At 34.7% G+C, this 26,881-nt stretch overlaps 1 protein-coding gene and 1 long non-coding RNA gene across 3 annotated transcripts in view; one reads left to right on the top strand and one right to left on the bottom strand.

Moving 5' to 3' along the window:
• Positions 1–3,234, bottom strand: part of LOC134658508 (uncharacterized) — a 121,544-nt gene extending 118,310 nt beyond the window's left edge. Inside the window, exon 1 of one of the 2 annotated variants that reach the window (XM_063514197.1) lies at positions 3,093–3,234. The gene's annotated coding sequence lies outside the window, so the exon portion shown is untranslated. The remainder of the gene's footprint in view (positions 1–3,092) is intronic. The other variant, XM_063514204.1, reaches the window with a different exon arrangement.
• Positions 1–26,881, top strand: part of LOC134658847 (uncharacterized) — a 367,332-nt gene that overhangs the window by 49,875 nt on the left and 290,576 nt on the right. The window lies entirely within an intron of this gene.

Genomic DNA, 26,881 nt, shown 5'->3' with positions numbered 1-26,881 from the left:
AAGAGCAGTAGTGGTGCTATACCCGGGGCTGAACCCGGATTGAAAAGGGAATAGTCCTCGGTGAAAACTACCTCCTTTTTATAAGTCGATTAAAATGTATCAGTTATAATAAAATAACTACTAGTCATTACAGGAGGAGCACTCGATCTGAAAGGTTTATAAAACGAATAATTTGAAGCGGCCCGCAACTTGGTCGCCCGGGGTGTCCAGAGAGTGATATCAGTGCAATAAATTTATTATGGAGGCAAATATAGGTGCCTAGTTTATTTTTTTGTAATACTGCAAAGTGTTTAACCTAGTGTGTGAACCTAGCTGCCGCTACATACTTACAGCCGTATTCTATAATATATATTTCTTCAAACAAAAACGTCACTTTTGACACTTGTTTGACACTGACATATCCGATCCATATCGTTACAATATCTAATATTTGACGTACCTTATTGTTCGAATAGGGCTGTGAAAATAAGTTTCGACCTCATTAGAAACGACATTCTGAAATAACATGAAAGTTATACACATTAAGTTATATATAGTTAGTGATATTTTACATTCAAGTAAAATATATCTTCGTCTGGTACTAGTTTTAGCTGCTATAAATTGTAAAACAAAGGAATTAGAGCGAGTCAAAGTTAATCGATTTAAACTGTCGTGAATCGTAAAGCTAATTCTACGGTTTTAGACCAAAGTGGACGGCCGCGCGAAATTGCCTATTCATACAAACGTAGTCATTTCCTCTTTGGATATTAAAATTATTGAAAATATGTTGACACAATTTGTTGTATATAAAACACATCTATGCCCCTTTGGTTGTTTTAGGGTTCCGTACCCAAAGGGTAAAAACGGGGCCCTATTACTAAGACTCCGCTGTCCATCTGTCTGTCTGTCTGTCCCTCTGTCTGTCCGTCTGTCTGTCCCTCTGTCTGTCCGTCTGTCTGTCACCAGGCTGTAACTGATGAACTGTGATAGTTGAAATTTTCACAGATGATTTATTTCTGTTGCCGCTATGTTTTCAAATACTAATAACAAAATAAAATAAATATTTAAGTGGGGCTCCCACTGATTCTTTTTGCCGTTTTTTGCGTAATGGTACGGAACCGTTCGTGCGCGAGTCCGACCCGCACTTGGCCGGTTATTATTTTTAATTATTATATGAGTTAGGAACATTAAAAAGAAATGTAGCCATGGCATTTTTTTCGATCGTTATTCTTATAATAATCAAAAAAACGAAAAACGCCATAATCATTATGTCAATATTGACATAATATGTATGTGTATAAGTACGGAAAATTGTATCCAGAGAGGAAAATGCGGACTACGTTTATAAGGAGACAACGTGTCGCGCAAGCGACTAACGGCGCGATTCGGGAAATTAATTAGTGATTCACTAGATATGAAATAGTAAAGATATGTGACGTTCCACGGCAAAATGTACCTTATGGCGGCTGGGGCTTACGCTATTATTAACGCCCCGCTCCAATATTCAGCCGGGGCAATGGCACCTTTTGCTGTGGAATGTCACATATCTTTACTATTTCATATCTAGTGAATCTCTTATTCATTTTCCGAATCGAGCCGTAATTGCTCCTCTACACGATGGGCCAGCGCCGGCCACTCCAAGGGACGCAGCTATACGGCAGAATGAGATAGCAATATCGCTTGCTCCCTCTAACGCATAAATGCGTCCCTTGGAGTGGCCGGCGCTGGCCAACGTGTAGAGGAGCCATAAGAGTACGTTAAATACGTGAATGCAATTAAGTCCCGGTTTAGTTAAAACGATAACTGTAAAATCGTGTTAGTTTGAATCGATATTAGACTTAGCTGTACCTAACACTATAGTTAGGTATGTACAAGCAGGCCAAAGGTCCATTGAAAGTCAGAACTATTTAGCTAAATGAGCTTTTCGAAGTTAGACTTAGTTTAGTCGTAGACATTAATTATATAGGTATTTACTCAGACCCCTAGTGTTTTGTTTTTGTTATCCTATGGACTGAAATGATGAGTCGAAAGAAAATTTCCCGCGAAATTCCCTTAGGTAAATTAAATTGAAAGTTAAACGACACAGCGGCGTTTTACATTTTTACTTAGTAAAAATAAAAAAACCGACTCGAAGCAAGCAAGATCGTATTGGTTTCTACATTACCTGCCTACTTAAGAGAGAGCAAAAATATTTACCAATACCACAGAATAAATAATAGTACTAAGTACAGAAGACTCACTCTCTAACAAAACGCGTCTGTTACGATCAGCACAGATATGGCCGCTAGGTGGCGACAGCGCCACGCGCGGCTTATGTCTTTCCCCAAAATTGGGGCCGGAACGGATGTAGTTTTAGCTACCTGTAGCAAAGCGACGAAATCGCGGAGTGAGACACGCCTGCCAATACCTCCAAATTAGGTTAGATTAATTTTTAATTTTAGCACGTTAATTTATTATGGCACGTATTAAACCGGTCAACTAATTAATAGATGATATACCTATTTATTGGCGCTAAAATATTAATACACCACCAAATTATACATACGAGCATGTCCAATGAAAGTTCCTGTTTAATATTTTAGTTGCCCGAATAATAATAAACCTTATGATGAGCTTATTATGAGCTTGTGTGATTTGCTTTTAACAAACCTTATCATTACAGTTTTCCGATTCTAAGCACTTGCTGCAATACAGTATCTTGCCGTGGCTCTGCACCTCAATTGAAATCAATATATGTTTATTTGCCCATAAAGCCTACACTTACTAAAAGTTTTTACTAAATTTGCATAGTATAAATAACAATTATATTCTGAAGTGAAAAATAAACTTTACTAGTGAATGTGTACAACTGTACATTCACTAGTAAAATAAATTTCAATATGTGTAGGTACGCTTGTCACTTAAATCATTATTTACAAAAATTATGTTATTAAGTTAATGAGATAGTATAAAAGTAAAGAAGATATTGTTCCCTTATCGAGTTTTTTTTTAAACCGGCAACTTCCAAAAACTTTACCAAATAAATCAACCGTTCGCGCCGTTTTTTAAGCTCAAGTTTTAACTATTCTCGCTTGCTTTTTTGTTATTAAAAAAACGTGGTTAAAAAATGCCACTTACCCGGCGTTTCACACGAATGCACTCATCACTTAATCACTCACTGAGCACGATTCACTTCATCCTCCAGGCACTGCGCGACGCGGGCACTTTGCACGCGCGGAGTACAACCTCTGCTCCCCACTACAGCGCAGCAGCCTCCGCGCCTGCGCGCAACCTCCGGTTATTTACGAACTTTCGATTCTGGTTACTTTGCTATGATTAATAATTGGTGCGTCCCTACTGTCACTAAAAAAAACTTTGGTAGGTACTTTATTTTAACGGGAATTATACTACACAGCGTTCTAAAACTTCTTTCTGAGATTATTAAAAAACTTTGCCTAAACACTCATTTTAGGTAACATATCAATTTGTCTAGAATGTTTAAAATTTCTGTAATTCCTAACTTTGTATTTTATTTACTTAGCCTTTTTTTAGTAAAAAAAAAATATTGCAGTACAAAAGGCGGTTTTATTACCATAAGACTATTTTGTAATGTAATGACAGCCTCCTAGCCTAGTCGGCCTACGAAGCAGGGAGTCCTGGGATCGAATCCTGGTAAGATATTTTTTTATAATTATGTAGTAAGTAATATGGATAGAATCTGTCCAGAAAGAGAAGAGTCGTGGAATGTACGGGTCCCGATACATTTCACGACTCTTCTCTTTCCGCACAGACTAGGTATTTTGCTCTTTGAAAACGTTTATAGCCATTGACTTGATGATATCGGATGTTAATTAATGTTAAATCTGTCATTGATATGTGCATATTGCTCGAATCAATATTTGCATATATTTGCTGAAGTTCTCTTCAGGCTAGCATGCAAATACAATATGCACGATGCTGCTACAAATCAAGGCCGCAGGTTTCAGCTGTCAATAAATATGATAACGATTTTAATACATCTCAGCCTCCAAAATATGTAAATTATCACTCAGTAGCTTTGTAACTTTACTGATTAGACATTGCCTAGGTACCTAAATAAGCAATAACAAATCTATATTTATCCGTCTAAGTTAAAAGGTCTAATTTATAGGCTTTCCGTTAAACTCACAGAACATATTAAGGAGGTTAGAACGGCTATCGCGCGCAGTTAGTATCGGAACCGGTGTCGCCGCTCGTTCCTCTCCACATTTCCACATTTCTCGCGCAACGGTAGTAAAAACTTGTGTGCCTGGTGAATGGATACGCCTCCTTTAGACAGATTTGATGTCTGGCTTCTTAATCTGAACGTTATTGTGGCGCAAAAGGCATGTTTACGTTTTTCGGTCAGCGCGGGCGAGTACTAGCATGCGAGCGTTTGCTCATAACCGGCGGCGACACGTACCCTGCTCGCATCGCCATTCTACTTGTTCTGTGGTTAAACTCCACGCCAATTATTTCGATTCCAGCTGACATTGTATTCGTAAGCTTACAGAGGTGATAGAAACGTGATACAGCGGGGACTGGGGAAGCTTGGGAGAAATCTAAGATAAAACGGTTTGTAAAAAATTAAATAAATATGCTTTCGCTTTGTACAAGCTTTCCAAGCAAGTCAGCAAGCTTTCCAGGCTGTGTGATGACTTATCACAGTTTCGTTGGCTCTACCTTACGCTATGAAATAATTTATTGGGGTAATTCAGTTAACAGGGAAGCCGTCTTTATTGCACAGAAGAAATGCGTGAAAGCGATTCGAGGGCTTCACCTAACAGATAGCTGTGTGCCACATTTTAAAGAACTGAAAATTCTTACTTTGCCTTGCCTCTACATTTTTGAGATTGCGATGTACATCAAGACAAACCCAACACTATTCAGGACGGTCTCTGAGGTATTTGCTAGAGATTCCAGGTATCCTCAGAATCTCTTTCCTGTTTCCGCAAATACTGCTTAGCTAGTAAGATTTATAACAAATTGCCTGTCCCATTTAGATAAATCAGTTTAAGCACAAACTACTGACATTTTTAATTGATAATTGTTTTTACACTATTTCTGAATTTTTGCTGAATAATTTTAATGCTTCTGATTTGATATGAATTTAATATTAATAATAAGTAGGTATATATGTATAGATATGTAAATTTATTTCGCATGTTAGTATGTAAGGAAATAATTCAAGTTTTTGTACGCCATCAGGCAGGGTATAGTGCTACAAATATTTATTTACCGCCACTGTAATCAGTTTGACATATATGTACTCACAAATAAAAACACTTTGGACTTTGGAAAAAATAAGGAGGAACGGCATACATTTATATTTCATTGCGGCTTATGAAATACATCAGCATTTTCATCAATAAATACATTTTTGGGGACAATCTTATACAAATCGGCCTAGCCCCAACACACAAATAAATGCTCTTACCGGGATTCGAACCCGGGGCCTCCTCCTTCATAGGCAGGATCACTACCGACTAGGCTAAGAGGGCTTTTGGCTACCTACTTCCAAGAATTGGCGTAGGGCGTTAAAAAAAAGAGTGACAACCAGCAAGTGGGGACACTGGGCCTAATTTTATATTAAATGGAAAAAGTTACGCTTCCGGCAGGACTTGAACCCGCATCCTCCACAATCCGTGTGTTGCTCTTAACCAATTAAGCTACGGAAGCCTACCAGGACCTCGCAAATCTTTCCATTCCTTCCCTTATGCATACACGCCTTTGGGGTGGCGTATAGCGACATCTACCGTAAGACGACTACATCTTTAAATGGCACTGGAGTCTCAAGTTGTATTGAGAATTCACCAGTAGCAACGGATTGATGGACGGATTGTGGAGGATGCGGGTTCAAGTCCTGCCGGAAGCGTAACTTTTTCCATTTTTTCCTTTAATATAAAATTTGGAAAATCGCTCGCAGACGTATCTGCTAGTTAAAAAAATTGACTGGACCTAATTGTGCTGATGATCGATTAGAGCATTCTCTCGCAATGTTTTTCATAATCAAGAAGCGACTTGTAAATATCAAATGTTATTTAAGTATACATTAAATCCAAGAAACTCATTAGTAGGTACAAGTTGGAGTGCAAACCAACAACATCCTAATTTAAAATCACACTCCTAACCACTTAGCAGTAAGTACGCGCTCAATACACACCATTGTAGCTACAGTTGAATGAATTCCATATTTTAGAATCGGCTCAGAAAGCCCGTTCGTTTAATACCACGCGATAGGTTTCAAAACAATTTTTTTATTGTCTATACAAAAAAAAGTTGACGTCATAACACCTCTAGTTTTTTTTGTTGTTGGTGCTTCGGGTCAAATTGATTAAAATGTCCTAAAGATCAATCGTACCGATTGTCATACCTTTAACACCATTTGCAGAATTTTACTGAATTTCGCGGTGTAATACCGCCAGCGCTATATGCACTTTTACTTTTGAATTCAATGAATTGAAATGAATGCCTTGTTTCATTAGTGCTTGGCAGTTCAACTCTCGAATAATTTGTACGGTATCGTAAAGTTACTATTGAGAAACAGTTAGATAAGTTGTTGGCTTAAACAATAGGGTATTTTCCTACTAGTCAAATCAGCTTCCTTTTTAGAACTGCAAAACGATTTGCTAATATGGAATTTATATGAAACATTACACAGTGACGTCACGGTCAACTCACCTACTTTTTATATTTCTATCCGATTTATTAAATAGAACTTGTATTTAAAAATAACTGCTATCTATGTTTTTCTAGTAATTATCTGATGCTTTATTGCATGCATGGTGTGAAATAATTTGTTTTATATATACAGTCAAATACCCTATTCAAGTTTTTGTTATCAAATATTTTGTATTTTGTTTGCCAATTTTCATCAAATGTTATAACAGCCTAAGCATCCCCAAATTAATAATAGGGAAGGTAGGCGCATGACCCAACTATCTAAGTAACACCGGCCTAGAGTAATTGTTGGACCACGCATAATGGAGGGTTCCGTACCTTCATACGATACTAAAAAACCGGCCAAGTGCGAGTCGGACTCACGTTCCAAGGGTTCCGTACATTACACAATTTTTAACAATATGTTTTTTTTTTATGAAAAGGGAGTAAAATGTTTTTAAAAAACCCATCAAAAACTGCACATTTCTAATAGGTTTTCCTGTCATCTTCAGGTAAACTCAGTAGTTTCAGAGATAAAGGGGGGGGGGGAATGGTCATTTTATGCTTATTTTCTTGAATAACTGCTAAACTATTTATCTTAAAATTATAAAAACAATATTTGAGATGAATGAAATGAAATGATGAGATGAAATGAGCTCTTTCATTTGATATGTAACACGATATAGTTACATTTCTGTTTTACCCCCAAAAGTGGCCTCCATATTTAAAATTCTTTTTTTACGTTACATGTATTTTTAACAATATGTTTTTTTTTAATGATAAGTGAGTAAATGGTAGACTGTTAACCAAGGGGTGAAAGGCACTCATTTCTGCCGAGGCAGTAGCTCGAACGCAGTGAGAGCGCCAATAGTCCTTTAACCTGAGTTAAACACTCTACTTTTCATTTCGAATATGAGGAAAGTAAAATGCATGTGTTTTTTAAAAACATGAGTAAATATAATTTTTCATAGTATTTCTTGAGGGTACTTTCAACTAATAATTTAGCCAAACGGATCGTTATTTATGGAATGCGGAGTTAAATATCAGAATGGAAATTGTATAACAAATCCATTTAAACCCAAATTTCAATTGCCCATTGTATTTTTTTTTAATCGTACTTGGAACCTAAAATGCTCTAGTGCAGAAACGTATAATTTTCTGCACACCTTAGAACAACAATGACCCTCTTTCAGAGCACGAGAAATGAAAATGTCTTTAAAAAACCCGTAGGGGTCGGATCAAAAACTAAGTACTTAAGTCCGACTCACGCTTGACTGCACATTTCTAATAGGTTTTCCTGTCATCTATAGGTAAAAAACTATTTAGTGTATTTTTTTCAAAATTTTAGACCCAGTAGTTTCAGAGATAAAGGGGGGGGGGGGAATGGTAATTATTAGCCTATTTTCTTGAATAACTGCTAAACTATTTATCTTAACATTATCTTAAAAAATATAAATAAAATATACTTGAGATTCTCAAAATGAGCTCTTTCATTTGATATGTAACACGATATAGTTTAAAAAACTTTATTACTTAATTTGCTCTTTTACCCCCCAAAAGTGGCCTCCATATTTAAAACTCATTTGTTTACGTTACATGTCCGTCTTTGGGTCACAAACTTACATATGTGTGCCAAATTTCAACTTAATTGGTCCAGTAGTTTCAGAGAAGGCTGTGGCAGACGGACCGACAGAAAGACGCACGAGTGATCCTATAAGGGTTCCGTTTTTTCCTTTTGAGGTACGGAACCCTAAAAAGAAACATACCTATTAAAAACATACAAAAAGTAGGGCATAATATAGGTATCTTCATGATACTTACGTTTTTAGGGTTCCGTACCCAAAGGGTAAAAAGTTTTTACCCTTTGGGTACGGAACCCTAAGTAATAGGGTCCCGTTTTTACTAAAAACGGGACCCTATTACTAAGACTCCGCTGTCCGTCCGTCCGTCCGTCCGTCCGTCCGTCTGTCACCAGGCTGTATCTCACGAACCGTGATAGCTAGACAGTTGAAATTTTCAAATCTGACTTATTTCTGTTGCCGCTATAACAACAAATACTAAAAACAGAATAAAATAAAGATTTAAGTGGGGCTCCCATACAACAAACGTGATTTTTGACCGAAGTTAAGCAACGTCGGGCGGGGTCAGTACTTGGATAGGTGACCGTTTTTTTGCTTGTTTGTTTTGCTTGTTTTGCTCTATTTTTTGTTGATGGTGCGGAACCCTCCGTGCGCGAGTCCGACTCGCACTTGGCCGGTTTTTTTTTTAGTAAAGGGAGAGGATTTATTGTAAAAACATTTAATGAAGACCTATCGTGTCCAAAATAATTTTCGTTTTAAGTATTTATGTATCTAACAATCTAGCCTTTACCTACATGTCTAGTACGATAGTTAGTAAACGGATGAAATAATTGCACAAAACGTCGTTCTTTGTTTTCAATAACACGCTAATTGTTTAATCATACTAAGTAATCCTTGGAATATAAATAATATGTTTCATAAAATATTATTAACGGCAAACTCATAATGTAGGATTCCGAGAAAATGTTCCAATGGTTCCAATTAACAAAGGTAGAGTAGGTACCTACCTGATTATAATTAGAGAGTTTGTTATTGCATTGAAATTTCACATAGTATATTAGGTACATTTACCTATGATGGAAATAGGTAATTAAAAATATAGTACCTACTACCTACCTACCAACACGTAGCTCGTAGGTAACATATTTTTAACATATTCGTCATTAAATATAAGCTATATAAGTTATTGTGGTCATTTACTAGTGGCAACCCCGATCAGGCGATCACTGAATAGAACACATAACTACACAACGCGGCTGCTATCTAACCACTATCCCAGCGCACGCCATCGGCACCCTGAAATCTAAATGGTTGCACACTGGGTGGTTTTAGAGAATTTTCCCCCCTAATTCTCTGACTGTAGATTGGTCCCCCTATAGGTACAGGTATTCTCGAGGGACAGTTTTTCAATAAACTACTGGTTTCTAAATCATGTTTGCACTAGTGTCAATCATGTTAACTTCGTTTTTCATAAGAATCATAAGGATATATTTTGGTTGATGATAATTTAGTAGTTATTTTTATACACTAAATTATAGTTGATTGAGTAAACTAGTTCTTGTCACTGCGACGTTTACCTAATTTCTAGTAACGTACTTACTTAAAAACAGCTAAAAAGGCTTGGAAATGTAACTTTATACCAACTGTATGTAAAACCCTTTTTATGTGCAAATAAATGATTATGATTATGATTACCTACGTTATCATCAATATTACTCAATTCCTATGAATTGGTATTTCTCCTTTCTTTCCTTAGCTGTTAATTAGTTTCCTTTGATAGAACCCTGGAAACAAGTTAACTGCTTGATTTCGTCCTTTTAAAGCTCAAATCTCGTTAAGCATCCGTCATATTATGGGTCACATTTACAGGCGTACAGTCGTGGAGGAAAACGTGATAATATATTTATTCCATGCTCTCATATCTATTATGTTAAGTGTTATCCAGTATATGATATATTATTTTAGGATATAAACGCCCCTACATTTATCAGCAATACATAGACAAGGTCAAAACATTTTTGGATTTTTTATGTATTTATAAACATACCTAGGGTAACAGCACCAGTGGCCAGCCAGGTACCAGTGGTCAGCCATTTGAGCCGTTTATTGGTCATAAATATCTGGTATATTCGTTTAAACAAATCGCGAGTACTCAAATAGGAGCTTTGATTCCTTATTGGTTAATACGTCACACGACAGGTGCGGTGAGGGAACGGGGGCAAGAAATATACTCGTTCATAGAGGTGCTGTTTGTCAACGAGTGCAATTGTGTCATGTCCGCCATATTTTTTACTGCACGTGGTGTTCTCTTAACAGGCAAGAAAAACTATATTTTAATGTTAAAAGTTATTGTTTTTGTTAATGATTGGTTTATTTATTAGTTTATCTATTATATTGCATTATATTTGAATGAAAATATCAATAATTTACTTATAAATTGTGGGGGCTGGCCACTGGATAACACTTTTTTCCAAAGAATCCAATGCCCAGCCCCCCACGGCTGACCTTTGGGTTATTCGTTTATTTTATTATTTTCGAGCCAGTGCGACCGTTAGGACCGTTAAATTTACATTTTCAAATTTAGTTAGGCATGCCCTAGTCAATTTAAAGTAAAACCCAGTAGTCAGCCGCATTTGAAATAACGTTTTAATGCGGCTGAGCACTGGGTTTCGCGGATCCAGTACTCAGCCATTAACCTTGCTTGGTACGTCGCCGCCAAAAATATGGCCACATTTTTAAACCCTATCTCATTGAAATAAGGTTCAAAAGTGTATACATATTTTTGACGTTAACTATACATAACTTTCTTTTTGCATTTTCCTGGTCGGTATATGACTTTGTTTATGAATGATAATTAGATCTGCATAGACTCGATTAATTATTGTTTACCGAATACCTACTAGGAACATAATTATATATTACCTGATTTACCTCGTTAATTTTTGAAGGATTAATTATTAGAAAATAAATATTGCTATTCTTAGTTTGCAAGAATAGTGTTAGTTAATTAAGTACCTATGGCCAACAAATTTCGTGTCATAAGAATTGTATGTACCTATAAGATTTTTTTTAATTATATAAGTAAACAAGTAGGTAAGTAATACATATATGCAAAAAAAATATAAACTAAAATTAAAAACTACAACTAACTACAATAACAATAACTAAAATTATAAATAAAAAATAGATATTATAACATCGTTGGTTTTTATATATGCAAAAAACTATAAACTTAAATTAAAAACTACAACTAACTACAATAACGATAGCAAAAATTATAAAGAAATAATAAATATTATAATATCATTGATTTTGATGTAAATATTAGTGATTTTGATCTAATTATTATGAATAGTTTATATAGGCTGAGTACTGGGTACACAGAGGCTGCTTACTGGATTTTGGAGGCTAACTACTGGAGAAAAGTGCCACTTTTTGTTTAAACTTAATTAGAGATATTATAAAGAGGATTGTTATATTTTTTAATATTTTGTTTTAAAACTATGATAAACAATTGATCTAACCATGTCATTTGTTTAATTATCCGACTAATCCTGTAGAAATGCCGAACGTTCAAACTTAAAAAAGTCGTTATAAGGCTGACTACTGGTGCCTTTACCCTACTTATTGTTTTTTTTTTGCAAATATTTAATAACGGCGAATAAAAAACTGGTTTACCGTTATGTTATAAATTTATAATAATTTAATTGTTGAAGTTCGTGTTTAGATCAAAATAAAATAAACTTTTCTACCCGACACTTTTATACGCAGCAACGCGTGAAAATGACAAGGCGTTTTATGTCATCGTAAAATATAACTTCAAAGGCGAATTTCAGCCTTAATTGCGACCTAGTTTTTAGGGTTCGGCGGCTCAGAACCCCGTGCGACGCATAGTTTGCAAACTGCGAATAGTTCAAGTTTGATGACTGGCTTCTTGCGGCTTTAACTGTTGTAGTAACCTTTATTGTGTTTTGTACTATAAACTGTAAAAGTAATTAATGGCAAGATGGGATTATTTATGTTCTGTATTGTTTTTCCTAATAATTACCGAAAACTAAGTGAGTTAGAAAATAACAAAGTTGATTAAATATATAAAGCTAACTTAGGTACTGATGTTGCGATAAATGAAAAATTAGGTACCTCGTCTTGCCCCTGTCTCCCCTACCTAGTACTTTTTGTCTAATTGTCTATGTTTGATGTTTAATTATTCTGTCTTTCACGTACCTTCACGTAATGGTAGAAATAACGCTGTCCTGGAAATTTCAGAGGCCAGGCTCGGAGCCGAAGCCGACACGAAGATATTTTCGACAATTTAATAAAATATATATCTGCAATAGCTAATTATTTACCGATATTTACCAGATTGCTATTTATGATCTTCCCTAGCCATTTATAAAATTTAAATATTGTAAGTAAACAAAAATCCCGATGAGAGCTCCAGCCCATGAAATTGATAGTTCTGGGGTCCAGTCCCGGTAAATTTGTAAAAATATCGTACATGTTTTGTGATAAAAAGGTATAAAAAATGAAAGGGCTCGTTGTAAGAATTTCATTATTTACTTTTAACTAAGTATATCTACAACTAGTTTGATTGTTTTCAGTGTCAGGTACATGATTAAAATAGATGGTCAAGCAGATCTTGTCAGTAGAAAAAGGCTGCAAATTTGAAAAATGTAGGCGCGAAGGGATATCGTCCCAACGAAAATTTGAATTTCTCGCCTTTTTCTAGGTACTGACAAGATTTACTTGACCATCTATTTAACTATAAGCAAGCTTTACACTAAAAACTGAGCCATCTCCGCTCAACTTAAAACTTGAAATTAACTTAGTCCTACCAACATAAAAGGGGCTGAAATGTTGCGAACTGTTTGCAGCACAATGCTGGAGTTTGCAGGCAAAATTAAAAAGTTTCAAGTCCTGTATAGAGCCAAGTTCATTCTGTTTATTGTGGCAGTTAGGGCTATGTTCGCTTGTTAAGGAGTCGTGAGGCGACCACGGAAATTATTTATAACAGTTTCCGGACGGTTACTTTATTGTTAGAGAGAATAAAGTAAAGTTATGACGATTATGCTAAATTGAATGAAACCGGTATATTTTTTCCTTCCTACTTATATATAATATTGCATATAATTTTAATATAAGGTATTTTTGTATAATTATTTATCTTGCGTAACTAATAATTATCCCTACAACCTACTACCAACAATTTTTTTTTAATCATAGCACGAGTAAAAGAGAAGAGAAGTTCGCTAAAGAGTAAAAGAGGAAACAACTAGGTGCCTAGGTAATAATCTATTACTTTTAAAAATAGGTAGGTACCAGTCAAATTATGATTTAACTTAAGAACAATTATAAAATATTAACCTGAATAATTCAGAGGATCAGATCCTCTAAAACAAAAAAGTCATTTCATAAGACTCAGTGAAATATACACTGGAAAAGGGCCCTTAAGGCACCTTATTGTTGTGAAGAGAAGTAATTTGCATATTTAGGCCCAAGTCAAAGGTCAAACGCTTTCTCATCCTTCCTGTTTTATTATCATTAGCATTACATGTTTTCTCATGATTTTTATTTTACTTCATTGTTCCAGACTAATAAAATAACGATTTAATAAAACGGTTATTATACTTTTCTTATTTACATAATTATATAGTCATGCTGTAAATTGATTATTTTACCCAAAATGGCTATAACGATTTCAATATAATTACGAATACAAGAAATTAACTCTCTAGTTCATACGAAGCTATATATAGGCAGTTATAATATTGGCATCTATTAAAGTTCAATAAACAAATACCATTTTTTTATATCATGAACGGCAGGCCTAAGTGGCCAACGGTATTTATTCTTATGAAACCAAATCCCGATACGTGTGGGACGTATAATAATTTAACCATTTATACGAAAACTCGAAGAGCCTAATTAATAAATCGAGTCACCTTTATTATCATTCTCACGACCACTCCATTAGCAATCAGGGCCTTAGTTTGGTTTGGTTAATTGAATGTCGCACAGTAATTTAATCTATCTGCATAGCAAAACCAGGTTAGGATATAGTAATTTAGGCGAAACTATTTGGGGATTTTTTTGAGATAATAGTAGGTACAGACCGAATGATATACCAATTAAAATTTGATGATCTTTAGTTAAAAAAACCTCTTGGTATTAAGTCTAGTGGTAGTGGTAGTGGTAGTCTTAAGTTATGCTTTAATTGTAAATATACACTAACACTTTTATGGGCTTTGCCTGAAATAAATGATTTTATTATTATTCCTTTATTTATTTATCTTCTCTAAGTTAGGGTTTTTTACAATATGAATATAAAAGTAAAATATAAAAACACTTACAAAACAATAAAAAATACATATAAACACATTATAAAAAAACCTAACCTAGGGTGCCGCCGGCAGCGGGGCAGGGCCCAAGCTACCGGTGGTCAGGGCCGCAGAGAGAGGAACCGGCGGACTATCCGCGCCGTGTCCAAGATGTATTATTATTATTATTAAGTTACAAAATGTGGATCGTTGTGTATAAGACTATGTTTTCTTGTACATATGTAGGTACATAAATAATATCACGTAGGTACGTATCTATCAAATAAATGTTTTTAAAGAAATAAACTTTTTTTCATTTTTCAATACGGGTGGATATAATATATTGAACCGAATTTTTACCAGTACCTAATGTTAATTTTGTTTTATGGTTTGGGCCTAGTATGGAAATTGATTGTTTGATATAGTAACAGGGATTTGTTAAAATAGACGAAAACATTTTCACTGCGATGACAATTTACTTAAAGTTCCGCGAACATTATATTTCCCTCGGTTAATATCAATTTCTGACTACTTACTTACCTACTATTAGCTAACACTTAATACAAAGTATACTCCGCGTAGAGTATAGGGTACTTATCATGGACGGACACTCTGCTAATGAGAGTTTTGCTTGTCTATTACCTACTTTATTCCTTTTGTAGCTTCTAAGATACATAGGGTAAATGCATTTGTAGTAGAGGAAGCGCTTCCTATTCCAGTATACTTATGAACGGATTGTGCAATATTCCATAAAAATCCGTTAACTAGGTGCAATTATGTTTATTATTAGGATTTGACTATCCGACCATATAAATGTACCTATTTCAAATCTACGAGCGTTAAGCATATTGTAGGCTTTGTTAATAACATTCATTATACATATATCGATTGTGGTGTTCAAGCATTAAAAGTTTAAAACATGCGTCGTGAGAAATTATAAGTCTTATGCTATCGCTTGTTTATTTTAGGTTGAAGTTCGAATCTGCACCCCTAGCACATGAGCGAGCGCGAAACTGTCGCGCCAATCATGTGCTAGCCCGGCTGACCGATAAACTCATCGTTATTATGTGTAGGTAGGTGTACGACGCGTGTAATCTCCACCTAACCCTTTCTGGGCAGGGTCTAGGTTTATATTGTTCATAATGTTTTCACATAAATAACCAGACATTTTTCTGGACCCTTTTTCTGGAACCTTTACCGCAAAGCCCTAATTGGGTGCCCATTTACTTTTAGATCGATATTTTTAGTACAAATTAATTAATCCTGATGCACGGACATTCTACGTAAACTATTTCATAACCATGGTTTAAATACAACAGTAACCAGGTCTATCACTTATTACCTTTTAAGTGTTTTTTTTTGCAATAAGCTAATGAAACGGCAGTTTAATTATTGTGTTTCTATGTTAAAATAAGGAACATCAAAATAATTTACAAAATAATTTGCTTAATAATGCCCATGTATACCAGCACCATCTCTCTCACTCTATGCTACTCGTAGGAATCCCTAAGATGATCGATGATTGTATAATTATATAGCTATATGTAGGTACATGTAATCTATCCCTTTATGATACGAGTTATGGCAAAAGCTGCGAATACTGAAGATGACACTTTAATTCTAACCGTGGCCGCCACTTTTCTGTGGTAGGTAAAACTATGATAGACATTGTGGATGGAATTGATAAACAAAATAAGGTCAATACGAATAAGTGTGGCTTAGAGGTAAGTGTAACTGGCTTTCATACTGATGTCTATTTATACATTGATTAGTATTTAGTGCGAGTTCATGTATCAACTTAATGTGTACATTGAGGACCCCTACACATAATGTATCAAATGTATGAACTCGCAATAAAGACTAAACAATTAATTTAAATATATAATAGTAATGTATTGTATTTAGACATGTAAAATTGTAATTTTATAAATAAATATTTGAATTGAATTGAATTGAATGTGTAACAGGTTCCAGTGAGAAGATCAGCCACATTTACCCCGTTGCCACACACTATAGGTAACTATATAGGTACATATTTACTTAATTTTTTTTACCTATGTTCATGTTGATGAAATTACTGTATGTACCTACGCAAGAAAAAAACGCGTACACCCGAGATATTTTTAAATAGGTTTAATGAGAATAGATCATAATTTTCACGTTTCATTCGAGTTTTAAGTGCATATATTGCATATTTCATAAATAGGTACCATAAACGTATTTTCACTTTGCACTGAATGTGCTACGTCCATTTCTCATGCTCAAAATATAGCCTGTTGAAACGTTTTGGCCATGTTTTGATAGTAAATAACGCTCTTTAGAATAATTTAAAACGTTGTGGCGAGTGTGATGTATTGAGGAGAGTTTGTTAGATCACATGGATTCCGTGACCGCTACTATTGACATTTAGAATTAATCAATTTTTAAAGTTAAACTTAAAATTAAGCAAAACAAGTTATGGAAAGTGATAATAACTAAAAAAACTTATCTAGAATGTATTCCCTCTGTGCATAATCAAAAGAATTAAGGAATTTAGATACGAGTTTCTTAACTTATGACTGATGTTTATTTGGCACCCGTAGGATATTTTAGAAACGTGACCGCCTGCCGCGCGATCCATATTACAGGCCGCATATAAATATCTGTAAATCACTAATGTATGAGTTATATGTATATGTATTTACTAGCTGTTGCCCGCGACTTCGTACGCGTGGATTTGTATATTGGTGGTTATATATTCTACATTAGCTTAGAACATTATGCAGCAAGAGATTGCGGTAGGACGGTTAATCATTTCTTAATTATTAATATTATACAACGCATGAGACTTGTCTTTCACAAACTACGAAGTTTCAAGCCCCTAACTGAATAAAATTGTCCTCGATGTAATCCCTCTAAACCCCCTTAGAAGATTTTCATGTCCTCTATTTAATAAAACCTACTACCTAACTACCTATTTACGAAGTTTCAAGTTCCTAGCTTTAAATAAAATTTGCACCCTAAGACGAACTTTCATCCCCTTTTTAACCCCCTTAGGGGTTGAATTTCCAAAAACGTTGCAATTACTTTTTTTGTAATCGGCTATTAACCTTTCTAAGAAGTTTCAAAGCATTTGTAATGGATTCAAACATTCAACCCCTGTTTAACCCTGTTAGGGGATGAATTATACAAAACGCTGAAATTACTTTTCCTGTATTATAATAATATCCCGAAATACAAAGATTCAAGTCCCGCGTTCGAAAAAATGTTTGATATCCATACAAACTTTCAACCCCTTTTTCACCACTTTAGGGGATGAATATTCAATAACGCTGAAATTAGTTTTCTTGTATTTTAATAACATATATATTTACGAAGTTTCAAGTTCCTAACTTAAAATAAAATTTGAACTCCATACAAAATTTCAACCCCTTTTTAACCCTGTTAGGGGATTTACAAAACGCTGAAATAACTTTTCCTGTCTTCTAATATTATCCCCAAATACAAAGATTCAAGTCCCGCACTCTCAAAAATATTTGATATCCGTACAAATTTTCAACCCCATGTTTTACCACCTTGGGGGATGAATTTTTAAAAACGCTGAAATTTGTTTTCTTGTATCTTAATTAAATACCTTTTTGCAAAGTTTCAAGTTCCTAGCTTAAAATAAAATTTGCACCCTAAGACGAACTTTCATCTCCTTTTTAACCCCCTTAGGGGTTGAATTTCCAAAAACGTTGCAATTACTTTTTTTTGTAATCGGCTATTGCCTTTCTAAGAAGTTTCAAAGCATTTGTAATGGATTCAAACTTTCAACCCCTGTTTAACCCTGTTAGGGGATGAATTATACAAAACGCTGAAATTACTTTTCCTGTATTTTAATAATATCCCGAAATACAAAGATTCAAGTCCCGCGTTCGAAAAAATGTTTGATATCCATACAAACTTTCAACCCCTTTTTCACCACTTTAAGGGATGAATATTCAAAAACACTGAAATTAGTTTTCTTGAATTTTAATAACATATATTTTTACGAAGTTTCAAATTCCTAGCTTAATATAAAATTTGAACTCCATACAAACTTTCAACAACTTTCAAACTTTTTACAAAACGCTGAAATAACTTTCCCTGTCTTCTAATAATATCCCCAAATACAAAGATTCAAGTCCCGCACTCTCAAAAATATTTGATATCCGTACAAATTTTCAACCCCATGTTTTACCACCTCGGGGGATGAATTTTTAAAAACGCTGGTATTTGTTTTCTTGTATCTTAATTTAATACCTATTTGCAAAGTTTCAAGTTCCTAGCTTAAAATAAAATTTGCATCCTAAGACGAACTTTCATCCCCTTTTTAACCCCCTTAGGGATTGAATTTCCAAAAATGTTGCAATTACTTTTTTTTGTTATCGGCTATTAAGCCTTTCTAAGAAGTTTCAAAGCATTTGTAATGGATTCAAACTTTCAACCCCTGTTTAACCCTGTTAGGGGATGAATTTTACAAAACGCTGAAATTACTTTTCCTGTATTTTAATAATATCCCCAAATACAAAGATTCAAGTCCCGCACTCTCAAAAATATTTGATCTCCGTACAAATTTTCAACCCCTTTTTTACCACCTTGGGGGATGAATTTTTAAAAACGCTGAAATTAGTTTTCTTGTTTTTTAATTTAATACCTTTTTACGAAGTTTCAAGGTCCTAGCTTAAAATAAAATTTGCACCCCAGGACAAAGTTTCATCCCCTTTTTTACCCCCTTAGAGGTTGAATTACCTAAAACGTCGCAATTACTTTTTTTTGTCATAGGCTATTATGCCTTTCTAAGAAGTTTCAAAGCATTTGTAATGGATTCAAACTTTCAAGCCCTTTTTAACCCTGTTAGGGGATGAATTTTCAAAAACGCTGAAATTACTTTTCCCGTCTTATAATAATATCCCCATATACAAAGTTTCAAGTCCAACACTCACAAAAATATTTGATCTCCATACAAACTTTCAACCCCTTTTTCACCACCTTGGGGGATGAATTTTCGAAAACGCAGAAATTAATTTTCTTGTTTTTTAATATAGTACATTTTTACAAAGTTTCAAATTCCTCGCTTAAAATAAAACTTGCACCCCATACAACCTTTCATCCCCTTTTTAACCCCCTTAGGGGTTGAATTTTTTAAAATCGCTTCTTATCTCTTGTACACTTTATAAATTCAACCTAGTGTGCAAATTTCAACTTTCTAGCTTTTGTAGTTTCGGCTCTGCGTTGATGAATCAGTCAGTCAGTCAGTCAGTCAGGACACTTGCATTTATATATATAGATAAGGACAACAAGTTAAATTTTACAATGATATGATATCATATACGGGTACAGCTGAGTAAATATGAGTCGAAGAGATTTACAATAATATGTATTTTAAAACACGATTAAAAAAACAAAGACCAACATTTTTTTGCCTAATGCATCCATTGTGATTATTCGCCTGATTTTATTTTCAAAAGGAAATTCAAAAAAATTTTAACTCACTTTTTGAGAATTTTGAAAGTGAGTACCTGAAATTACCTATAGTTTTCGCCAGCATTGACCTCATCGTATTCGTACAGAAATACAGCTAGTAAGATGTTGAAATAAGGGTAATTTTTTTGAAACTTCGTGTAATGACTACTTAAAAAATATTGAATGAAATACATTGTTGCCAACCTTATTTTAAATGTCGTCTCTGACAAATAAGTGAACCATAGACATGTTTTTTTTTTAATTTCATTCATTCTTTTTCCGCCCGTACCCTCCATTTTTGCTACTTCGTGAATGAAAAATATTTGTTAAATTTTCAATTTTATTTCAATGTAAGTGCTATTTAACAAATATTTTACATTTAAGAAGTGGCAAAGAATGAAGGGTACGAGCGGGAAAAGAATGAATGAAATAAAAAAAAACATGTCTATGGCTCACTCAACTGTCAGAGATGACAATTAAAATTAGGTTGGCAACAATGTATTTCATACAATATGTGGTGATTACACGAAGAATCGTAAAGGTGCCAAAAAGATGGCTAAACTAAATACTTGTCTTGACAACTATAAGATAGGGGTTTAAAGATGTCTGCACGACCCTTTAAATGACAAATAAAAGTACGGGAGTAGAAAAAATACTATAACAACTTTATCATTGGTCGAACTAATTTCTAGGAAACATAAAGTGTACCTATACTGCCTTACCTTCGGGATACAGGTCAGTTTATGTTACTTAGGGATTATGTAAAATCGTGGCTATTCCAACCTGTACTGGATTTACAATATAGCTCAGAATCTAGAGCTCCTGGCGCTTGGGCAATGTCAGGAATTGTATTTCACAACCGTCTTGTTAAAACTAGATGGCAAGAAAATAAGATTCTAGCCGGGAACATAATATTTTCCTTTTTAAGGTAAATTGAATTAAGTTCCTTTGTATGTACATACATGTGCCGCGGCTTATCTTCAGTGACAAATTTAGCATAATACTCTTAAAGCTGGTGATGATTTTATATTTAGGTATGTAATAATTATATATTATTGTTACGCATATAATTTCCCGGCACGTGTATGGCAATTTTAATAGTGCCCAAGATCTACAAATTGATGACTGTATACCAAAGAAATGATAGATTACTTTTTAAGACTAGGTACAGAAGTAACTAAATTATGACATCATACTTAGTTACGAGTACCTAGATATTTTTTTAAACACCTAAAATGCCCCGTATTCCCCTAAATATACGAGTATTTATCACGTAGACATAATCATAAAATCTTACATTTTTTGAGGGGATCCCTACTATTATATAATCCATACTAAAATTGTAAATACGAAAGTGTGTCGTCTGTTGACTCTTAACGCATAAACCGCTGAACCAATAGGGTATTTAATAGTTTTTTATGAATTGTATCAGTCGCTGGTTTGTTTTGAGGATCAATACTTAGTCTGTATGGGACCCATTGTCTTAAAGCAATACAAAAGTCACAAATGATGGTCAAAGTCTGGCACCCGCACGTAACGGTTCTAAGAAAATGGCAATATATCGTGACGTCACCATGTAACGTTAGCGATAGAAGCCGTTTCGATGTATGAAAAACCGACTTCAAAAAGGATGAAATAAAATATTATTGACGTTAAAATGGGATTTATAGCCATAAAGCTGATTATTTTAGACTGGTATGTTACTACTTGGCTTGGCACCGACTTCAAACATATCAGTTGGTAACGCATAGACTTCAATAATATAATATTTCAAGTCGGTTTAATTTTTTTTGTAAAAAGTTTTTATTTTTCCATTTTTAGTTTCCTATTTTCTTACCCTTAAGGTTGGATTTTTTTTTCCAAATGTATATGGGACCAACTTCGAGGTATACCCTTTCCAATAAAAAAATAATTATCAAAATCGAACTACTCTGTAAAAAGTTATGCGTGGTCATACATAAAAAAATATATATATATATATGTCGGAGCGAGACACCAGAAGGACGTATTGCAGTGTTACAGTTCATAGCTTTAAACGCCTGTATAAAGTCGATTAGCTACTAATGTTTGGCTACGTATTATTTGCTTGTAACGAAATAATGGCGTATTGTTGAACTAAAATGACAGGTAGAAGGCTTTGGAACGTCAAGATGTGTATCTTGAGTGAACGTAGGCACGAGTGGGCATTTTTGTCGTTATGTTGGTAGACTGGTCAGGCAGGTTTACCAACTTGAATTCGAGGCGGGAGCGGTTGGCTCCGCCGCTGGAACTGGCTTCCTTCTTCTTGATCGGACCGCGCTAGAGATCGGACGTTAGCCAAGCTCGTGCCTAATTCGCTACGTTCCTGAAGGCTTACACCTGAAGGATTATTTTGAAAGCTTATAGATTCTCACGTTGTTTAACCGTTTAGCTAAGTGTTTTATTCCAAGTGTTATTTTGATTTCTTATGTGCCATTAGAAGCTTACTTTTGTAAAATAAAGAAACTATGTGTTGTTTTGAAAAGATGTGTCCCGCCGAGTTTGTTGCCGGGTTAAATCTTCTCGGGTCAGAGGTGTAAGGTTGGAGCCGGTGTAGTTTGACTTAAATAAAGATTTGAACGATTTCATGTGATCTTTTTATTTTTATTGAATCCGATTCCATCGTAAGATCGTTTATTTTGATTATTTAGTACTGAAATAATAGTAGGCACTAGTATGGTTAATGAGTCCGAATGTTTATTTCATGCGTTGGTAGCATACCTACTATTTTGCCTGTGAAGTAATACATCTAGGTACTACCCCCACGCGCCCACCGCCATTAGGACCATCCGTCGCCGACATATATATATATATATATATATATATACGCGTCGACTTGAGAACCTCCTCCGTTTTTTTCGTCGGTTAAAAGACAAGGAAATTGCGATTTTACGGTGTCATATTGCGTTTATGTATATTGTTGCTATACAATATTTTTTTAATAAAATGTAAGGAATCGAATGGTACCATTATTTTTTTCCTATTAGAAAGATATTTTTTTAAACTTTAAGGTCTTATATATTTTATTATTATTGCCATATATTTTTTAGCTTTCCAATGTATTGTAATAAATTATCATTTTCTATCTATTTAACTGGATTTAGTTATAAAATTCCACATGTGTCAACAACCCTATTTAGATGAAGTTTGAGTCCCGGGAACGGGAAAGAGCAGATTTAGTTTATTTTGTGACTGACTGACTGACTGGCTGGTGGACTATAAAAACTTACTAAATTACTTATTCCACGCAAACGAAGTCGCGGGCAATAGATAGTACAATATCCTCTAAATGTGAAAGTAACCCATGTTTGTCTGTCGGTTACCCTTTTCCGCTTAAACGGCTGAACCGATTAACATGAAAAGTATGGAGATAGTTAGGCCCGGGGAAGGACTTGTCGTAGTTTTTATCAATCATCATCATCATTCCACGCAAAAGAAGCCGCGGGAAGAAGCTAGGAGACCATACACACAATGTTAGTCCGTAATTAAATTGTATCTGTTCAAAGTTCGTTCACAAAAGACGTAATTATTTATATTCATGCTTTATAACCTTATCATGTCGTAGTATTTTAATTGGTTTCGTAAACATAATAGTATCTACATATTTCCCGGCACGTGTATGGCAATAATAGTGCCCAGGATCTACAAATTGAGCAGTATGTGCTTTTTGTTAGATGACTGTGTAAACCAAAGAAATGATAGATTACTTTTTAAGACTAGGTACAGAAGTAACTAAATTATGACATCATACTTAGTTACGAGTACCTAGATGTTTTTCAAAATATTAACGCATTCTTAAAACAAGAAAATCAGCGTCTCGTTGTATGTCCTAAGTAAGGCTCACTGCGGGACATCAACATGAGTGAGGATCTTTTAGCACAATTTTCTGTTCGTCTTAATGAAGTTTTGTTATTATATTTTGTTAATTTTTGTGCTAATAAATATTACTTACTTACTTACTATGTTAACCCCCAAGTAATCTCCATTAGTAGAACATATTAGCGATTATTAATTTAGTGCGATGCCCGATTACATACCTATTGTTAGAAATGATTAGGTTATTAAGACGAAGATTGAGGACTCAAGTAATATTGGGCGATGAGCATACTCTATAATATTGTTCCTATTAAATACGGTTTTCAGGTACCTATTTCGAGATGTGTGTGTAAACAGTGAAAATGAAGTTAATATTTGCAAGAACAATGAAAATCACGTTTGTGGACATTTTCTTATAAAATTACCCTTTTCATTAGGTATTCTTAATTGCGGGTTTCATCGGACTGGAGGAAAATATAATATATGCGTTATTATTTTGGAGTTTATGATGATATCCTTATAAAGGCCAAAACCTGTAAGGCCTGATCAGTAATCAAGTATTTATATAATTAGCTCGTTGTTTGCACGTCGGTTTGAATTCCCGGCATCAGCCTTCCAGACGGTCTAGCATGAGTTGCGTACTCGCGCGCGACTCCATACTTGAAGTCGCGCCAGATGTATGGAGTCGCGCGCGAGAACGCAACTCATGCTAGACCGCCAGGTGTTATTTGCTTGCAAACAGGTGGGTTAGTGCGTGTTGAATGTTTAAGATTCTGCGAGAACCAGGTCTGCAGTGTTCAGTGAACCAATGATTATAATACCTCACACTTGTACTCAGTGATTACTGATTAGTAATGAGGGTAAATGCCGCCATCATCGAAAATTTATGTAATTTCTAAACAAAATTAAAAAAAAATAAAAACAAATTGAGTACCTATGTACATAAAAAATTGCGTAAAAAAATAACAGTTTTAGGATTTATTCGTAGTTTAGTTCGAGGGTTAATATTAACAACATCCATTAGTTCATACCTACTATAAGTACCTACCTAAGTCTGTCTCTCGGAGCAAATGTCATGTTTTCGGTATATCGTTTATTTTTGTGAACATTGATCTGTGTTTATATGTACCTATGTCTAATCGATTTCTATAAACCCAAAGTAAAAGGAACTATTTCTGAACTGTAATAATATAGAGGTGCCCCGCATACATCAAAGCACACTTTCACGCGAATTATTGAAATATTTAATTATCAGCTACGATTATGTGGGCGATTCTATGTACGCTATCAAGATTCGCCCACCAAAGATATAAGAGGCCATTAAAAATTAACCCCCCGGATCGCCGGCGACAGGGCAGAAAACGGTACCCTTGTTAGTGTCATTCCCAAATAAGGATAATCCGGATATCGACAAGCATCGAACCAGTTAATATGGGCTCCAGCGGATATGAAATTGACGAAGAGTAAAGTTTGAGCTATCGGGCATGATTACAGGGAAATTGTAGAATGTGGAGGTTGGCCAATGTCGGTCGAATAAATCGCTGTGGTTACGGATAACCGATGTGAGGTCTAAAACGTAGGCAAATAAGTTTCGTCGATTGCACGTTTTTACCACTACGCAACCACGCCAGTTGTCGTGTTGTCGTGTGTGTGTGTTTTATTTTATAATTACTTATACCATTTAATAATGTGTAACAATCGTAAAAGTTTAAATCAGTGTATCTAGGTACAGCGCCATCAGATATATCGGAGCGGCCAAGGTGCTCAAAAATATCAATACACGCACTCTATCGCCTAAACAATAGAGGCGTGTTCAGATGTTTGTGAGCGCCTTGGCTGCACCGATATATCTGATGGTGACTGTACATAAATATTAGCCATTGGAAAATTCATAATTTGTGTACTTACTGTATTCTCGCGCAAAAAATTTCACGCTCAAAATGATTATCCAATGGTTGTTATGGATGTTATGCATGATAAAGTAGTAGCAGACGGACTGGGATGAAATTTCAATCGAGATAATTGAACCATGATTTTAAATGTGTTGTTTATTGCAACAATATATTTATGTGGCTTCGAACGTTTTTTATGTATTCCAGTTAATACAGAGTTTTAAATGATGATTTAAGTAATACAAATATCAAATTACAGCGAACAAACAACAAAAATTACAGCGTATTAAATCGAGAGTGTAATTTGTTCTCATTTGGCTCTTTCTGTGGAAATAATGTGCATTTATATAGATTTGCTTTTAATTAGACTACAAATCTCATTATAATTCAATTAATTCGATTATAATAACTAATTGAATTACTGTCTTTAAAGAACTGTTTACGGCGGACTCTTTACGGCCATCAAACGCAAATCCCAACACTACTACAATTATGTATATCGTTACACAGAATACGAGTATAATCTGTTTGTTTATAAAATAAATAAATAAATAAATATTATAGGACATTCTTACACAGATTGACTAAGTCCCACAGTAAGCTCAAGAAGGCTTGTGTTGTGGGTACTCAGACAACGATATATATAATATACAAATAGGTATGTACTTAAATACATACAAAGATTGTACTATGGGTGCTAGGCGACGATATACATACTTACTTATATGGGTCAATTTTCAAATAGGCATTTTTTGCTGTCCCACGGCTAAAACTCGAAGTCCATAGGACTTAAACACTAGATATGTATATATTTTCATTCAGTGTATTATAAACTTTAAAAATACTGTACTACTGTACCTTAAATATTATTTCTTTCTGAGAAAATCGCATTCGAAGGGCCAAAAACGGCGAAATTTGCCGTTTTTCGCCTGTCCCAGTGGCGGCATAGCCCAATAAAAAAAATCATAACTTTGGATGTAGGCAACGTATTGTTAGTAGCTTTATATTTTTATAAAGAGCATTTTCTAGAGAATTTATTTAATCACTTTGATAAATTTTTGCGTTATTTAACAAAACAAGGGAAGCCTTTTTATCGTTGTCCCGCGCGGCACTTGTTTTGTTATGACCTAAAGATACCCCCCAAAATCTTCTTTGT

Source organism: Cydia amplana, chromosome 2, assembly GCF_948474715.1.
Source record: "Cydia amplana chromosome 2, ilCydAmpl1.1, whole genome shotgun sequence".
Lineage (NCBI taxonomy): Eukaryota > Metazoa > Arthropoda > Insecta > Lepidoptera > Tortricidae > Cydia > Cydia amplana.
Note: the sequence above shows the minus strand (reverse complement) of the source record. Positions and strands in the feature narration are given on the sequence as shown.